This window comes from Strigops habroptila, chromosome 9 (genome assembly GCF_004027225.2).
Source record: "Strigops habroptila isolate Jane chromosome 9, bStrHab1.2.pri, whole genome shotgun sequence".
Lineage (NCBI taxonomy): Eukaryota > Metazoa > Chordata > Aves > Psittaciformes > Psittacidae > Strigops > Strigops habroptila.
Window position 1 is genome coordinate 19629910 of NC_044285.2, and position 18287 is coordinate 19648196.

At 52.9% G+C, this 18287-nt stretch overlaps 1 protein-coding gene across 1 annotated transcript in view; it reads right to left on the reverse strand.

Annotated features, from left to right (window-relative positions):
• LINGO1 (leucine rich repeat and Ig domain containing 1) overlaps positions 1-18287 on the reverse strand; it is a 154927-nt gene that overhangs the window by 102401 nt on the left and 34239 nt on the right. Inside the window, exon 3 of the mRNA XM_030498531.1 lies at positions 5313-5355. The gene's annotated coding sequence lies outside the window, so the exon portion shown is untranslated. The remainder of the gene's footprint in view (positions 1-5312; positions 5356-18287) is intronic.

An 18287-nucleotide genomic window follows, 5' to 3' on the forward strand; every position in this document is an offset into this window, starting at 1 on the left:
GGAGCTGTTTTGCAAAGCCTGGTGGGGAATGGCTCAGCACCATCTCCCGGTGCCAATAGGGATGTGGTGGCATCCCCTGCTCCTCTGGCACTCCCTGCCCATCTGCAGCCTCTGCTGCCACCCCAATTTGTTACCGTGGGGCCAGACTAGAACCAAGGAAATACTTCCAGTTCCTTGGCACTGACAAATGACTGAAGGAGCAGAAAACAGGACTGTTAATGCATAGTTAAGTCTGATGCCATTTGTGGCACAGTTATTTGCACCTAGAAACGGCAAGTGGGAAATCTGCTCGTGTCAGCTCCGGTCCTGAGCGCTGCCCCGGTGCCAGTACATGGGGATCTGCAGAGACAGTTCATTTGAATTTCTAAGGAGCAGGTCCTTCCAGAAACTGAACCCTGAGCCCTAAAAGGCCTGGGCACCTCTGTAGCAATCGCTGCAGAGCATGGCAAAGCACTTCAAAAGAGCTCCTGTTGGCTTTCCCCAAGCTCTGGCAGTGTCTGGAGACTGGAAAAGCTGATTCTGGGGGCAGACGAGTGCTTCCCTCTGCCGAGGTGGCTCAGTGTCATCCCTGGGGCACCCTGTGTGCTCCCTGAGCGGTACCCAGGCTCCCTCTCAGCCAAGAGGATGGCAAATGCCAGGCTATGGCAGCAAGTCTTGCCCTGTCCCAGTGCCAGCAGCAGCCCAGAAACCTCAGTGAGACCTGGGGCTGCTCCTCGTTCTTGCACCTCAGACAACCCAAGCCAAAGGCATGTCTCGGAGTCGCCCAACATCGCTGCTCCCTGCTGTCAGACTCGCGGGGCGCTGCCTGCCACCCTCTCAACACACACGTTGGCAACCTGAGCTGTTATTTCCCAGGCTGTTGAATCATTCCTTGCACAGGCATCACCGCGCGCCTCCAGCTCCCCACGGAACATCTCCCCAGCTCCTCCCCGGTATCTCTACTCAACCAGGAGCACAAGCATCTCTCACCATTCGGCAAAGGGGTGCCTACAAAGACTTGGCTGCAGCCCTGACTTTAAGTAAGAGACTATGAACAGAGTAAGGCAGCCTGGTGAAGCAGGCAGCCCCAGCAAGGCTGAGCAACACCGGCCACCAGGACCCACCACCAATGCCACCAGGGTTGGCGGTGGCACCCCTGGGAGCTCTTAGCCCTGCAGCAGTGGTTGGCTCTGAGCACGTGGTTATGCTGAGAGCAGGAATCCTTCCTCTGCACTGACCAAAGGCTGCATCTTACCCCACAGGCCCCCAGGGGAGGCAAAATAAGGATGAAGATCAGATCACACGTGCCTCCTACTCACAACCATGCACACAGTGGCGTCTCCCACAAGCTCTGAAACAGGCACAAGCACAGCCCCAAAACCACTCTAAAGCATGGGATGAGGAGGGAAGAAAAGCTTTCTGTCCCTTCTTGCTCAGCTGCCCGCAACTGCTGGTGCCTGTTGGGCAGAGACCCCATGGGGCTATCAAAAGCACATGTTGGAAGGAGACCCGGAACACCCTTTTTCCCTCCCCAAAACATTGTGTTTATCTGAAAGCCAGCTTACAGCGGGTGCAAGGAAGCCCATGCCCTTATGAGCAGAGATTTAAGGCTTTAACAAAAGCAATTCGTTGCTTTTTCTGGGCAAGCTGCTGGGAGCACCAGCAGCTCAATTTTTATTGATGAAAACCTCTTCTTTCTAAAAACATGGGACCAGTTGCCCCCACGACAGCAAAATATGGGCAATGCAGAGCCTCAGGTCACAAAGTACAACAGTTTCCTTGCATTTCTGCTGGGCCACAAGTTAAAACCCCCCATCTGACAATGTCTGCAAAGAGAGTGCTTGTGAAACCCTCACGGACCAGCGGGCAGAGCAGGTTTCCAGCCTCTTCCACTGGCTCGGAGCCACTGAAGCACACCATCACTAAGAAGCATCTCCACGGTGCTTTGCTGCCTGTTATTTTGCATCCCAAAGCAAGCATCCACCATGTTGTCAGCAGCTCCAGGAGAGTGGCCCCAGCAGAACTCTTCCAACGTGCTCCCATTGACTGCAGTGGGACAAAGCAATCAGGGAGCAGACAAGGAACGCGTGACTTTCCCATCGTGGAGAGACTGCTGGAAGGCATCCAATCAGTTAACAAGCACTCCAGAGCCAAATCTGGTCTGGAATCAGTAATTAATTGCCACAAGACAAGCAAGAGGGAATATACTGGAGAAACTCATGTCTGTCACAGGGATGGACTGAAGAAAAGAGGGTCTGCCCAGCCAAACCCACACCGCAATGGAGAGGAGCAGCTGGCAACAAGCAAGCAGGGTGATGTGGATCCCCAAAAGGCATGCAGCCCCTGTGCAACACCAACAGTGAACGCTGCAACCAGCTCCTATCCCAAATGTCTTGTATCAGGAGCTGGCACTTGAGCGAGTCCTGTGCCTTGATACCAGCCCATTGTAGGCACACAGGCGGTGAATACTCTGCTTGTGACGGGCAGCACTAGTAATCAAACAAAGAGGACACGTCAGCCTGGCTGGGCACCTCCCGCTTCCACCAACATCACACACCATGGGTTTGGAAGTCCTGGGATAATTTCCTCACATCCATTTTCCTCAGTAGTCTCCCGCTCTGGGTTCCTGAGCATCCTCCAGCTCCCAGGTCCAAGGTGGCTCAGAGGAGCCGGGCTGTCACCAGCAGCATCACCCAGCAGCGAGCAACCTCCTGCCAGGTTCTCCTGGTTGAAAGTGAGCGGCTGGGCTGCAGGAAGGAGGAGACATCCTCCCGAGGCGTTCACTCCCAGCTCTCCCAGCTCCCCGGCACCAGCCGCCTCTCCGGAGCATGTCCCCATGCGGTGGGAGCTGCGGAGCAGCGCTGCATCCAGCCCCTGTGATAAATTAGCCGGAGATGGAGGCATTTCGGCGCAGCTGCCTCCTCCTCTGCCGGCATGACAATGTGATTAATTTTGGGTGCAGATGAAGCTCATTTATCAGAGGCACGTGACGGGCTGCGGGGAGCCCCAGGGTGCTGGGGAAAGCAGGAGCAGAGGCAAAAGGCAGGAGGCAGGGAGGGAGAGCGAGAAGCCGAGCCCAGGGCGTCTCCCAGGAAGGCTGTTTGCCACGTTGGCTGACGATTAAGCATGCTGGGGGAGAAGAGCCCTGTGTGGGAAGACAGCTTTTATCTCTGCTAACACACGTGGCCACGTCTGGGGAGAGATGTGCAATGGGAGGGGTGTAAGAGGATCGGGGAGAAGAAGCCATGAGCTAATTACCGTGCTTCAGTAGAGGCAGTTCTACCACCACTGCCCCTTCTCCCTCCTCTGTCCCCTCCTCCAGGATATTTTCCATCTTCTCCTCTTTTCTGGGGACAAGCAGGTCCCATCCTGCCTGTCCCCACTCTGCAGCCAGAGACACTTGCTCTTCACTGGAGCAGTGTCAGAGCTGCTCCTGCAGGAATTGCCTGGGAAGGCAGAGCTGTATTGTCCCAACGTAACATAGCCCTGACATGGAAAAGTCATTTGGTCAGTTCCTCCACCATAGACTGGAGTTTCTCCACATGTTGGAGCAGCTCCTGAGGCAGCAATGCTGCTTGCACTGAGGGCCAAGGCAGCCCAACATGCTGGTGCAGAGGAGAGAGCAGCAGGGAGAGGACATCAGTCCCTCAGGAACCAGGATTTACAACCACTGGTGACAGAGCCGGCGCAGCAGTTTGCATCCCAACACTCCAACATGGACAACAGCCCAGAGAGCGGCCAAACAACACAGCTGGGAAACCACGGGGATAGACTGGGAAAACCACACGTGGTCAGTGGTGGCAAGAAGCAACTGTCATTGCAGTCGTTTGTTTGCTATTGTTTGCCCCTTGCCATGGTCAGATACGACCCGGGCAGTGTTGTCCCTATCCCGAAGGAGCTTTGTCCCAGAGCAAAGTCACACCAGCAACACCCAAACCCTTGAGACCACCATAACACTCCTCCCTTTGACATATTGAGGCCCCAACTAGCAAACCATTTTCTGTTAAAGAAAATAAAAGCCCTGAAGTTCAACAGCACCATGCAACCTGGGACAACGACAGCAGATCCTTGGGCACACGGACGGTGTCCACACCTTTGGTGGGACTCAATTATCAACTCAACAGGTAGTGTCAAACAGAGAAGCTGCTTTTTTGATAAATACATATTTCTTAACAGAAAAAACACCCAGAGGGCAAAGGCAAAGACGACACAACACGGTGCAGCCCTGCTGCTTGCAAGGCAGTCCTGCTAATTCATCCCAGCACTGCAGCAGGGCCCTTTCTGCTGGGTTAAGCGTGTGGTTAGAAAACCCATGGGGACTTTGAAAGTGTGAAAATGTCAAACACGGAATGGCACAGAAACTTGAGCATGAAACTTTATGCTTCTCCCCACTGGGTCCCCGAGGAGAAGACAAGCAGGGTGGCTGGTGGCAGAGCGGGTGGCCTGAGAGGAGCCCATCACTGTAAAGGTTAGAGGTAATGATGCTAGCTCACAGCCAGGACTGCAACCTCTGATTTTCACATTTCTTCCAGGTCCTAAATGCTCCTCTAAGCCTGGCTCCTCTGCAGAGGTCCCCTGGGAGGTTTTGTTCTCCTCCCACCCATTGCTTCACCCTCTTACCCTTCCAAAGGTCCCCCAAGTCCCACCCAGAGCAGCTGCAGTGGCAGAGCCCTCTCAGGTTTTATTGCAATCATCACACCAATTACTCAACTGAAGTTTTTGGCTCCCATCCATCAAAGTTTACGAGCTGACAAGAAAGCGGGAGAGAGACTTTTTACAAGGGCACGGAGTGATAGCACAAGGGGGAATGGCTTTAGGCTGAAAGAGGGTAGATTTACATTAGACATTAGGAAGAATGTCTCATCACCTTCACTATGCGGGTAGTGAAGTGCTGGCACAGGGTGCCCAGAGAAGCTGTGGCTGCCCCGTCCCTGGCAGTGTTCAAGGCCAGGTTGGACACAGGGGCTTGGAGCAACCTGCTCTAGTGGAAGGTGTCCCTGCTCATGGCAGGGAGTTGGAACTGGATGAGCTTTAAGGTCCCTTCCAACACAAACCAGAATCTGCGATTCTGTGATTCTATTATGATATCCATTCACTTTCCCTTTGCGGATTATGGAAAAGCAGCAATAAAAGTATCCCAGCCAACTTTCACATGGCAGGGAAACAACTGCACTAGCACACGGGCCTCTGTGCCAGGAGCTGGCTCCTCAGCAGAGCCCTGCTTGGGCTCTTACACTCTCAATAAGGGTGTCCAGCCCCACCGCTCCTCCAGCCCCACGCGATGCTTTAGCCCCGGCACACTCTCAGTGAGAAGGAAATGCTATTGCACTTACCAGAGCTGAAATCTTGCAAGGACCTGCTGGTGAGGCGAGAAACCTGGAAAGAAGGAGAGGGAGAGATGTGGTTCAGTGGGTTGGCTGTTGGCCCGGGGTGAACACAGGGCTGTCGCATCACCCTTCCCCTCTCCCAGTGCCTCATCGGCTCCTGGAGCACGCCATGCAAATCTCTGCTAAGGACTCACAACAACGCGCCTGGGAAACCATCAGTATCTGCGAAAAACCTGCCCATAAATCCAAAGGAAGGGAATTTACGGCGCTTTCTTTGGAGATTTCTCCAGGTGTTCCTATTAAGCCATTGTGCTCGTTTGCATAAGTATTCCTCAGACAACACAGCCCTCTCCCCATCAGTTATCAGCTCTGCAAACAGGAGCAGCGCCGGGCATGGGGCGTGCAAACACCCAGCTGTAAAGATGAGGATCTGGCTCCTCACGTGGGAAAGAAATAAAGGATATTAATCGCTTAGCCTAACTTACTTAGCACCAGCTCAAGCTGTTTCTGCTGCTGTACCATTCACATAAACTACCTTATTGGACTTAAAGCCTGAGACTCTGCTACAGGATACTTAAGGTGCAGAAGCTTCTTTAACAATGTCACCAAGGTCCTCAGGCGGATGCTTTAAATCAGCCACAACCCACAACAAGTTGTGTTTGCCCAGGGCCAAGGCAGGTCCTTGGGCAGCACCAACGTCCATGGCCCCTTCTGCACGCAGGGGACCACAGTGGCTTCTTGGAGACTGAGACAATTAGACCCAGAGGTCCACGCAGCCAAGGGACATCCCACAGCTCTATCCCTGTGCTCAGCACTGCCCTGCTTCTTCAGGATACATGAATAGATGAAAAGTGAATGTGCTAGACCCTCCATTCAGCAGATCTCACCCCGAGCAGCTCCTGCGAGCCTGCCCAGGTTAATTGTCAGGAGAGCATGTTGTATTTCAGCTATGACATTTCTTGGCGTGTTTAACGTATCCTTATCATGACTCCCATGTACTTCTGTGTAGATGGGTGGGAGACAGGAGCAAATGAATAATACGTTTCCTTCCAGCGTGAAATTCTGAGCGTGTCCTCTGTTGAGTGCAATTACTGTGTATATGACTCCTGTAGTCTGGCTAATACTGTTAAGTATATTGGAGATTAAAGGATTTGGGGCTGTAAAGTCCATTTCATCCATCCCAGCCCATGCAAGGGAATACGAGCAAGGAAAAGGACTTGCAGAAGTCCCCAGACCAAGCAGGGGCCGGCATGCAGGTGACCATCCCACTGTGTCCTCTTGCCGCTCGGACCTTTCCCAATCAGCTCACCCCTCGCTGGTGGTTCCCAAACCCAGCGTGCTGCCATCTGGGATGCTCTTAACCCTATTCTAAGCACTGCTGTCACGTTCTCAGACCACTAGAGCCCTGAGCCCTCCCTGGTGCAGCGTGCTGGGGATACAGTGGCCACAGTGAAGGACTTAAGTGGTCACGGTGCTGCTGCTGAGAGCGCTCTCCAGGCACCAGGAGAAGAGCTGTTATCTCTGAGCTGGAGAGTTAATAACAGCACCGGAAAATGTCCGCTTTGGCTGAGGCGATAGCCTCTATCTGCCATGAGAGGAAAGCCACGATGCTACTGTGAGTCCCCAGTGCATCCCAGCTTCCCACAGGAATTTGTCCTGGGTGTGCAGTGTGAGGTCATGGGGGGACACCCTGCCCCAGTGCCTGCAGGAACAGTAGCAAACTACTGCTTTGCAGCCCTCATGCCCAAGAAAGCCTCAAAAATAACCCTCCTACAGAGTCAGTATCCTTCAGAATGGGCATGGCCCCAGCCTGGCCACCGCTCCTGCCCAGAGGAGAAGGCACAGTGAGATCCAGCTCCTCCAAACCGATGTGATATGAAGGAGAGCAGATACCGGGTTGTCCTGTGAGCATAGATGACTGAAACAGAGCAAGGAGATGACTTTAAGCAGTAAATGCTGCCCTTATGTTATGAGCTCAGACACATCCCCAAGCAGCAGAGGAGCCATCTCCGCTTTGATCCAGGTTTGATTTAAAACAGAGCATCTCCCTCAGCATCACCAGCAGTACAGCAGTGAAGTAACCTCATTTCCCTCTGCTTTGTCCCTTTTGCCACCCACTGTGTGCCAGAGGTCCCAGGGCAGCATGGCAGAGCTGCAAACCCCGGCTCCCTGCGCTCGGGGATCTGTGGCAGCCAGTGGTCCAGCCATGGCAGGCTGGGATGCTCGAGGAGATGCTCCCTCCCTGCACTGAGGTGTGGATGAGCCAGCACAGAGCCAGGGAAATGGGAACCTGCCAGGGCATAATGCCAATTCACCACACATTAACTCCCCACAAATCCTCCACTCCCGAGCCTTATCTTCCTCTGCCATGCCCCCTTGTTCACCCTCCTCCTCCTACCAGGCTAATGGGCTTTTTGGAGGTGGATACAAGCTGTATAGGTACCCTTGGCTGTACATGGCAGCCCTTAAACAGTGATATCTGTGGGGAGGTCTGATGGGAGACATCCCCAGCAGTCCTCAGACACCGTCCCAGCACCCATGGGTGACAGGACTGCCCCACACAGCCTAGTTCATTGCCAACCGCTCGCTTGCTCTTGTGGATTGAATGTCAGACTCCAAACATTAACTTTTACAGTGTAATATATCCAGCACCAACCCACATTGTCAGGAGACACCCCAAAGCTATACACATCTGGATGCAAATGATTGTTTAAACACCCCACACGGTCCGGTGTGTACGGGATGGATTTACTGTCACTTCTTATAACATTAGGAAGGATAAAATCAAACAGCTGAGCAGCAATGTCTGCTGGGCAGGGGGGAGCAACCACCAGCACCGCTCCAGGGCCCTGGCTAAAAAAAGCAGCTTTGGAATAAACACCAGCAAAGCTCACCATGAGGCATCTTCTCTTCCAGCTCCTGCCTCAATAGCAGATTCGACCTGCGAGCCCTCCTGACTCGCAGAGCCCAGGACAGCAGCACTGGGGTTTGAATCAGCACTTTCTGAAATGGGCCAGATTTCGGTGGTTTTCTGTGCTGCAGGGCAGGCAGGGCAGGAGGGAAAAGCAGCTCCTGTCCCATGGGAGCTGCCCACAGAGGTTCATGTGAAGTTCTGCACATCAACAATGGATGAAAAGCACTGACAGCAAGCACACAGTGAGCAACAGCAACCCTGCAACTGCCTGAGAAGCATCTTCTGCTCATTCAGTGTCGCCTCCCCCTGAGTCATCCGCTCCCCACCTTGCTCCCGCAGGAGCTAAGTGCTTGCAGCAGCCTGGCTGTTCAGAGGAGAAAGTTCACCTCTTCAGCAGAGAGCGCAGATTTTACATGACAAATAGTTTTCCACTAGAAACTGTTTGCACAGGAAATTTGTGCCCAGCCCTTTCCATCAAGTGGTGCAGCTTCCTGCATGAGGAAGAGCTTTGGAATAGCAGAGCATTCCTCAAGGCAGCAGATAAATGCCCAACCAGAGTTAGTGGCTGGAGGCTGAATCTAGACAAGCTCAGACTAAAAATAAGGTACAATTGTTGGACAGCCACAAGTAGTATTGCAGCCAGTAAGTTAGGAGTTGGAGGAATACTCTGTCTTCAGCTATCTCAAGGGGAAGAGAGGCTGTTCCGCCAAAGAAGGTGCTATAAAGATGCTCACAAGCAACATCCAAGAATCCCGAGTGTCCTTATAAGAGCCTGGGGACATCAGCAGTAAAGGGGCTGGTTTCCACCAGCACTGTGGAGGGGGATGGCGGAGCTGGGATGAGGTGCTTGGGGATAGCATGACCATCACGGTCTCAGCCATAGCATCAACCTTCATCACCAGCCTTTGCTTCAGCTCAGCAGGTCACATCCATCTCCAGCAGTGCTGAGGCTTGTGGGATGGGAGAAGAAAAGTGTTCCCAAGCCCATCCAACCTACAAGAGCTCACAGCATCGTCCCCAGCTCCATAACCCCTGCAGCATCTCCCAGCCCTCCCCAAATTCCCCTTCGTTGCAACTCCCATCTTTTATCTTTAAAAACCACAACAGGCAGAGTTAGAAAAAACCACACAAAAAATCCAAGGAGAATACAACAGCCCTTGAAACCCCATCCTACATTTGAAAGGGAAGGATGGTGTGAAGCTAGAAAGCTTCATTATCATCAGAAATCCTCTCTCCCTGCCCTTCCCTGCCTGCTCATTTCCATATCACAGGGGACACAATACCTTTCTTCTCCTGAAAAACATCCCATTTCTGCAGAGACCCGCTGTCCCCACTCCCAACTCCAGCCTCCAGAGCTGGGGAACAAAAGCCGGGCTCACACCTACTCTGGTGCCAGCCTCTGAGCCTCCAGGCCGTTACAGCCTCTGGGGAGCAGGTTTTGTCATTATTATTATTATTGCTCTGCTTTATCTTTCCTCTTTTCTCAGCTTCAAGATCCTTTAGTCAGTCAAATTACACTCCGAGTAGCAGAAGCGACAGAAAATAAAGCATTATAAGGGGTTCAGGAACTTATTTTCATCTCAAGGAGAGTGTAAGAAAGGTTGACAAGTCTTTATTCCGCTCTTACAGGATAATCTGTGGGTTCCCAGCTGGTATAGGGGAAAGAATTAAAAGCATCAGAAGAAATTACAGGAAGAAGTAAGACCCAGGTCCCTACATCAACTGAAGTAATGTGCACCTTGGCTGACAGCAGAAGGCACCGGAGGGGGAGATGTCAGTGCAGGGAAGCAAAGGGGAGGCCCCGGGGTCTGGGAAGGGCTGGTCCTAGGGTGCTGGGTGCAGGGCAGGAGGGTCACGCAGCCCCTTCTAGCTGGGCTTTTCTCCTGCTAAATGGCCCTGTCACATCTTTCCAGCCCAAAGCACCACTGACACAGCAGGCGGAGGAAGGAGGAAAAGCCAAGCAGCTCAGCTGTCAAGCAGGTCGCTGGATTCATCCTGCTCCTCTCTGGCTGCTCCAATAACAGCTACAAGCATCCAGTCAGGCACGGCACAGTTTCTCTACAAAGAATTTGGGCTCTCACGTTTACACACACAGTGTGGAGCTGGGCAGCTCCCAGCAGCCCAACGCAGGGCTGTGAGCAGAGCCAGGGTGCCAAGGAGGGGATCAGGACCACATGGCAGAGGAGGAACCATTGACAACTGGATTAGAGATGGATGCACAAGGTGCTGGATGGCAAAGTGATGCAGAGCCCAGCTGCAGGGTCCTAAACAGCTCACAAAGGTGCACCAAGCTATTCCTGGTTCAAGACACCCTTCCTTCCAGCAGCAGGGAATGGGGTCCCCTCTTCCCAACCAGGGCATGGGGGTCTGAGGCAGCCCCCTCCCAAGGCCTGTGCCTCTCTGACTGTGCAGAGCCGAGGTGGTGCTGTCAATGGTGACTGATGGCATGGGTGAGGAGGAAATAAATACCCAGGCTCTCGCAGGAGGTGAACTGGGGGGTGTATCCGTCTTAAAGATACTTAATGAATGTACCACAGCCCGCGGAGTGGCAGCAGATACATCTCTGCAGCCAGCACTCCCCACACTGTTCTTTGCAAGGTTCAGGCACAATTTAAGAGCTTCTCATTGATTTTATACATGTTCCCCAGGCCCTGGCAGTGTCTATATTGCCCCAGTCCAACAAGAGTCCCATAGTCACAGCGGGGACCTGCACTTGCTTTTCCCTTTCTGCTCCTCATCTCTTGCCCATCTGGGAATGGGCAATGCAAAATCACCTGCCCCAGGGCAACTCTGGGGACAAAACCTGGTGTTTGGCCAGAAAAGATGCAGCTCTGGGCTCCTTGAAACATATTCAGCTTCATCTGGGCTTCAACTCAGCTCTTCAGGCTAAGAAAGAGGTTGATGCGGGGCTACTGGAGCAATGGTGAGCACCAGGGCAAGCGCTGGTGCAACCCACACTGCACTGGCACTGGTACCAGGCTCTGGGCTGCATCTTTGGAACTCCAAGCAAAATAAGGACCTTAACAAAAGACAGCCTTGCAAGGCAGACTATGGAAAGTCTTAGCTTTTATGTAGCATAGCAGACATTCATTTCCAAGGCAAGAAAAATGGCAATCAATGGTTCTGGTGCATGACTTGGCTTTGTTTTTCCCTCTTTCCCTGAGGGGGAAAAGAAAAAAGGAAAGAAAAGCAGCAAAGAACAGCAGAGCCCCAGCTGACCTTTCTGGCTAAGAGACCTTGTCTGAATCACTGGATGGTAACAATGAATGAAATGCCAGTGCCCTGCCTCATAAATACCAGCTTCCTCTTGGGGTGAAATGCCAGCTTTCCAATGTGGAAATGCAGCAAGGAAAATGTCACCCTCTCCAAGGTGTGAAATGCCAGCCTACTGCAAGCACCCAGCTTCACCCATGGGGAGACAGGCAGGGGAATGCTGCTGCCAGCTCCCCAGTCTCCTCCCAGCAAGGCTCTTCTCCAAAGCTCACCAAAGGCAAGAGCGTGAAGGAGACAGGTCTTCAATGTGGGACAGCCAGAGCATCAATCCTCCAGCATTATCTTCAGCATCACAGCAGCTAGCGGCTCAGAAAAGCTATCTTTGGGATTTGGGTTTTGCCTTCTGTTTTCCAGTGGCTACAAGAGTTGTCAGTGTGGCCAGTGATCCAAGCAAATCACATTTAAAGATTGGTTTGGATCAAGCCAAACCAGTTATTTCCAGTTTTCCCAGCTAAATGAGAAAACAATTGAGCATAAGAAGATTTCGCCAACTAAAGAGTTTATCAGGACCTGAACTCCTAGTTCTCAGTGAGCACTGTTGTTGCTGGGTTTAATCCTATTTATTAAACATAGGGAAATCATCCAACATACTGTCCTTGTGTGAAGAAACGCTTCCCGTGAAGCTGGCGATATTCACAACATCTCCCCTAACTCTTCCCAGGGCCACGCTGGGTAAAAGCTTGGCTTTATCCAAAGCCAGGTTTTCCAGCAGCTCAGCCTTCCTTTTCTCCCCACTCAGCATCTTCCTGCCCTGGCTCCCTTGGTACCAAAGCCCTGACACCAAACCTGTGCCACTTCAGGGCAGCAAAGCAAGAGGGACCAGCGGTAAATGTAACCAAACCTTTCTACCTGATAGGATTGCATGGGGGAATGAATGAAGCTGCTTTTTGTCCTGTGGGAATTGGAGCTGTTCTCTTTCCCTACACCCACACCTTTTTTTTCCTCCGTAAATGTGTGAAATAATTTCACCACCCTCTTTTTTTGTTGTTGTTCTTTCAGTTACTCCTCCTCCCCTCAGATCTCGCCCTTCCTGGCATTTGAAAATAGCTCATGAAAAGGAGGAGGAAGAGGGGAGGGGGGAATAAAAGGAAATGTGTGGGGATGCAAGATGGAAGGGAGAACAGGAAAAAACACAAGAAGAGTGAAACTCCATGTTTTTCAAAGCAAATCAGGAATGGCCGATTCACCTCCAGCACCTTCTGGGAAAAGTCTACTCATTTGGGAAGCTTTGGGGGGCCCTTCGCAACCTGTTATTAGGCAACACTTCGGAAGAAAGTGCCTGCCTACACCTACTCGTACCCTCATGTGCAGGCAGCTGATCCAGCCGGGCGCTGCAAGGAAATGTGACCATCCAGGGAACCCAGATCTCTCTTATGATTGGAGCTGGTCAGGACCCCTCTGACTAAATGGATTTTCTCCTTGTACAACACTTAGGGCTGGAACCGAAATGGTTGGAACAAGCACGTCTCATTTGATAACCTTCCAGTGGAGCAAAGGCTGCAGCTCTGCCCGGCAGCCTCCAGGACCCATAGGACAAAGAGAAGGGTCTCTGCTGCCTTCGGCACTCAGCCCTGGCTCAGAGGGGATGGGGTTTGAAGGGCTTCTTTCACCCACCGGCGCCAGGCTGGGACCAGGCTGCTCCCAGCTTGCTGGCAAATGCAAAGCCATTAGTGCTGGAGGCAGCGCCGGGGGGTGGTTTTGTGCCCAAGCCCTCTCCCTACCTCCCGAGTGGGAAGAGATCTCCGCAGGAAGTGGTTTTAATGCATCAGCCTCCATACGCACCGTGTCCAGGGCTTTCCGCCAAGCGCTTCTCTGTAATGGATTTAATCCTTGACCCGGAGTGATGCTGCCCTCCCAGAGGGAATCAGACTCCCGGTCCTCCCCAGCTTTCCTGCCAGGGGGGCTGGCAGCCCAGCAGTGCTGCACCCCTCATGCCCTAATGCAGTACAGCTCATCTGCAAACTTCCTCTCAGCCTCAGCAGCAGTGGGGCTGCCGGCACAGGAGGAGGGATGCTCACTGCTAAGGGCAACCCTCCCCTCCTGCATCCTGGGCACTTGCCAGCCAAGTTGAAGGCCTTTGGCCACAAGGCTGGGTGCCTGTGCCACAGCTCTTTGCTCTTTCCCTAGGTCTCTCCTGTCATTCCTGTTTGTGCTGACCATCATCTGAGCATCCCTCGTGTCTTTTTGATATCTCCTCTCTCACCACATGGCACCTTCTATCTCCTTCACGCTCCTGCCCTTTGAGCAGCAGTTCTGGGGCTGAAGGGATGCTTTCCAGCTTTTTTCTTGAAGAAAACCTAACAACCTAATTCATTGCAAAGCAACCTCTTCATGTCTGACACAGAAGGGACTTGGGGATTTATGTTAGCAATGGCACAGAGGGGAATCCGCGGCTGGAGCGGCAGTGGGAGGGCTAGCAGCGGCAGGCATTGCCAGCACGGCTGCTGTCAGAGCCCCAGGGAGCAACCCCCCGAGGAGCCCGTCTCCACAGGGATGCATGGATCCAGTGCCAAGTGCAAAGGATGCTTCCCACCCCCATCAGGAGCATGGCAAGTGCTCCTATCCTTGAAAGCATCGGGAGCCAAGAGGGGAACTACATCTCCCCACATGCCCCAAGAGTGAGGGCAGAGGGGCTTTGCCATTGCACACAGCTCCCTCAGGAGCTTGGAGGGAGCGAGTTGACCAAGCCAACAGGCAGCAATGCCCCAACCCAACACACAGTCAAGGGCACTCGCAGGAGCCAAGCAGGACCCTCTTGAGATGGCGGTGGGATATTGAACATGTCTCCCGAGCCCAGCAACCCGCTTCTTCCCTTGGGAGATGCCACCCTGCAACGCTCCCTCTTCCCACCCTCCCACAGGGACACTCGCTTTTGCCAGCTGAGCTGTGGAACGAACCAGTCATCACCCACTCCAAGTAGGTGGGTTGGTAACGGCCAAGGAAAAGATACTTTCAGTTTGGCGACATTCCGCGGAGCTAACTCAGCAAAGCCGGATGATAGGCAGCGAAGCCACCCCTTCCAATAATAGCTCTGCGTGGCACGCAGATCGCTCTTGCTCAAGAGATCTCCAAGGGGTTAGCACAAACTTCATAAACCTCCTGTTTGCAGCACACAGGGATGCTGCTTGCAGGGCTAATCATTTCCTAGTGCATCTCCCTTAGCTTTTAAACACTGCTTCTGGCCTCCTGTATCTCCACAGCTGCTGGAGACCCCCGGGTCAGATCCTGCTCTTATGCACAGCAGGGAAATATGTTTATCCGCAGCTGAAGGGATGGTGCTGCATGTTACAGCTGTGACTGAGCACACTCTCAGATGCTCGCTGGTGCATCACTCCCCACGCCTCTGAGATGACAAGGAGCTTGCAAGACCCCCAGCCCACCTGAGGGTTCCTCCTCCTCAACCCCACTTTTTAGCTCTTGAGATCTGCAGAAATCCATCCTCTCCTGAGCCCATGCAAGACATTTCAACTACCGAGCCTCTAAATAAGACACAGCACCTTTCCCTTGCACCTCCCTTCATGCCGTGGACCACGAGGCAAACACTCTGAAATACACCTTAATCTTTGCTCGCACAACAGTCTCTTTCCAGAATAGCAGAACGATTTTATTATAGGGAAAGCCCAACCAGGGACCATGTGAAAGCCCTTCCTGAGCCATGTGCAAATAACCACATGTTCCCAGCCAGCAAAGCCCTCTCACTGGCAGGCAGCAGAGCAGGGCAGAGCAACACAGGAAACTTCAACTGGAAACATCAGCGCATCCAGCACCAGGCTCTCCATATGCCTGGAGCCCCCCATCCTCCTCTCTGCTCCCCAGCATCTGCTAGTTGAGTCCCTTCACGTGTTACCCTGCTCTGGGGCTGTTGACAGGGACAGCTCTCCCCGTGCCCATACTCCTCTGCACCCATGTGGGGACATCAAAAACCTCCCCACATTTCAACACAGAGCCCCACAAGCATTTTAGCTTGGCTGAACCAGCTTTTTCCTGGGAAAGCAAGCTTTGATGGACATTTTCCAGCCATCTGGAAAGGAGCACGGTGCCTGACAGCACTTGCACTGCTCAGGTGTTCCCTGGGGGCCTGCACCAGAACCGGCACAAGTGTAAATCAGCACCCCCCTGGCTGGGAGGTGACTGAGGAAGACATGAGGTTTCCACCCTCCATAGCTGGCAGCACAGGAACAGCCCTGCCACATCTCTCCTTTGGGATGTAACCCAGCAGGGAAGCGCGACATCGTAGGAGAGCCCGGCTCTCCCACAGCCCCTGGGGTTGGATGCAGGGCTGATTAGAGGGATTAAAACCAGCTCAAGAGCTGGCGGCAGGAGGGATGTGCTGGCAGAGGCCAGGCACACCAGCCTGCAGGATGCCATGGCGGGATCTTGAAAGGAAAAGAAGATCTGAGCGGGAGCATCGCCTCTTTAACGAAGGACGGGAGCAACCTGCAGTTAGCAAAGAGCTCCCAGATGAAAGCAGCTCTATCCCCGGGATCTTGTTATTATTTCACAGATGCTTCTCACATAGCTTTTCTTTATTGTTATTTTTCTAAGGTCTCTCATTGCTCTAGATAAACGGTGTCTCTTTGGCTGCAGGCAGGAGGGAAGGAAAGGCAGCTCCCAGGGGCTGCAGCCTCAGCTGCCCGTGGCCCTGAGCAGCCCCAAGACATGTATTACACCTCTGGGCATGCCCAAACACACCAAGCAGTAGGATCTGGCAGCAAATACCCTGCATGGGCCCCCAGCCCACCTTCCCAGCTTCTCCTGCTCCTCACTGGCAGGATGGGCTTTGCAATGGCTGTCTTCCCTAGGAATTGCTAAGAGATCCCAGCATGAAAAGCACCAGCGAAGAGCAAACATGACCTAACCTTCACCTCTGCCTCCAGGCACATCTGCCATAAGACAATTTGAAATCCAGGCTGAGGAGATCCTGCGCATGCCTGTCCCAAATCTGGTACGGATAAAATACCCTCCTTTCTTGAAAAGCTAAAGCTACTACATGGCAGGCAGCCACAGCTTGCTCCTGCTTTGCAAATCAGCGCTGGTTGGGACAGCCTCAGTCAGGGTCACTGGGCAAAGAGACCGCACAGGGATGCGGACATCCCAAAGGATGTCCACTGTAAGCTGGGGCACCCAACCAAACCCTGACCGAGCTTTTGTGGGTTTAGCAAGGGGTGACAAGGGAAAGCAGCAAGGGGGAAAGGGAAAGGATTAAAAATAGATCCCAGTTTTGTTTCGACTCTCGTAAAATAAAAGGTCCTGCAGCAAGCATTGCTGAACCCAGAACACACACCTGCACCTCGGGCCGTGAGGCGCCTGAACGGCAGATATATTTTTCATTAAAAGACTCGTTAATATTGCAGGCTTTTGCTGAGGACCTGCTTTCCTGCTCTGGCTGATTGCTGCAGAACCACTTCTTCCCCCTCCCTCGCCCAGTGGAGAGGGGTTTTGCTCCCCCAGCCCTCGGCATCCCCTTCTGCACCCTGTGTCCCTGCCTTGATGTCCCCAGCAGCATCTCTGTCCCCCACCAGCATCCCCTCACATGCACTCAGTGCTGCTATCAGTGGGGAGTGACAAAGCCCGAAGTCCAGACAGGGTGAGTGGTATCGTGCCATCAATCTGGCAAGCAAAGGTAAATAAGAAACAAGTTATCTGACACTTAAAACAAACAAAAAGGTGGGTGAGAGCAGTCCCAACTGCACAAGCCCAATGGCTGGCGGTAAAGGGAAATAATTTCACCCTAGTGCGAGCTGACTCCACATCGTTAACTCAAACTTTCTCATTAATCACCTTTGCCCGCCTCATCGCTGTCAGGCCACAATAACATATGAAGAACATTGCTTTACCCCCCAACATCTCACTCAGTAAAGATATAGGGTGCTGTGGAAACGGATTTATCCCAGCACCTGGCTCCCAGCACAATAAGTCTAATTTAGACACATCATTGAGCCAAAACCTTCTTCCTCCTCTCTCCTGTTATTTGATTTTCAAGCCAGCAGGTGCTGGGCTCAGCAATTAGAAGCAACAAGCAGAGCATCACAGGTTGGAGTGAAGGTTTCTACTCTGCCCATGATACACAGCCAGGGATGCTCCCCTTGGATACCCACCCTGGATAGGTAACACCGGAGCACCCAGTCCTGCCACTGCCTGCTCATGGCATTTTAGGGCTCCAAAAAGCAGCACAGGGGCCACCAACATGCAGGAGCATCTCGGTGGCAGGGTCTCAATGCAGGCAATAGATTCTCTCAGTCCTCCCTGCTTCCTTAAGGTCCCCTCCAACCCATCCCATTCTATGATTCCGTGTTTCCCAAACAGGCTGTATGTTACTGAAATCGTATGCAAAGCGCTGTCTCGGCCTCCCACGCAGCTGCTGGCTCTGCAGCAGGGCTCTGCTTGTTGGAGATTTGCTGGTGCAAGGAGGGGAGGAGGGAGCAGCAGGCGGCTCCACGAGGGGGTAACGCGCCCGCATCCTGCCCCTTGTAACAATCAAAGGAGTTGGAATTAATTAAATCTCGATTAATTAACAGGGACCTCAACGCTGAGAGGTGCAGAATGCGAGGGGGGAAGGAAAAACAGGCAAAAATCTCTGGTTGTTGGACTTGTTTCTTCTGGTAGAAAAGCTTTTTAGGAGATGAAAAACCCCCTCGTTCAGATGGCTTTGGAAGAAGGCAGCAAGATGCAGGCAGAGCTGGCTGGTGCCACCCCCATGGGTGCTGCAGTGGGTGCAGCCTCCATCCTGCCTGCACTTGGTCCTCCAAGCCCAGCCCATCCATCACAGGAGGGACACTGCCTGTGATCAAAGG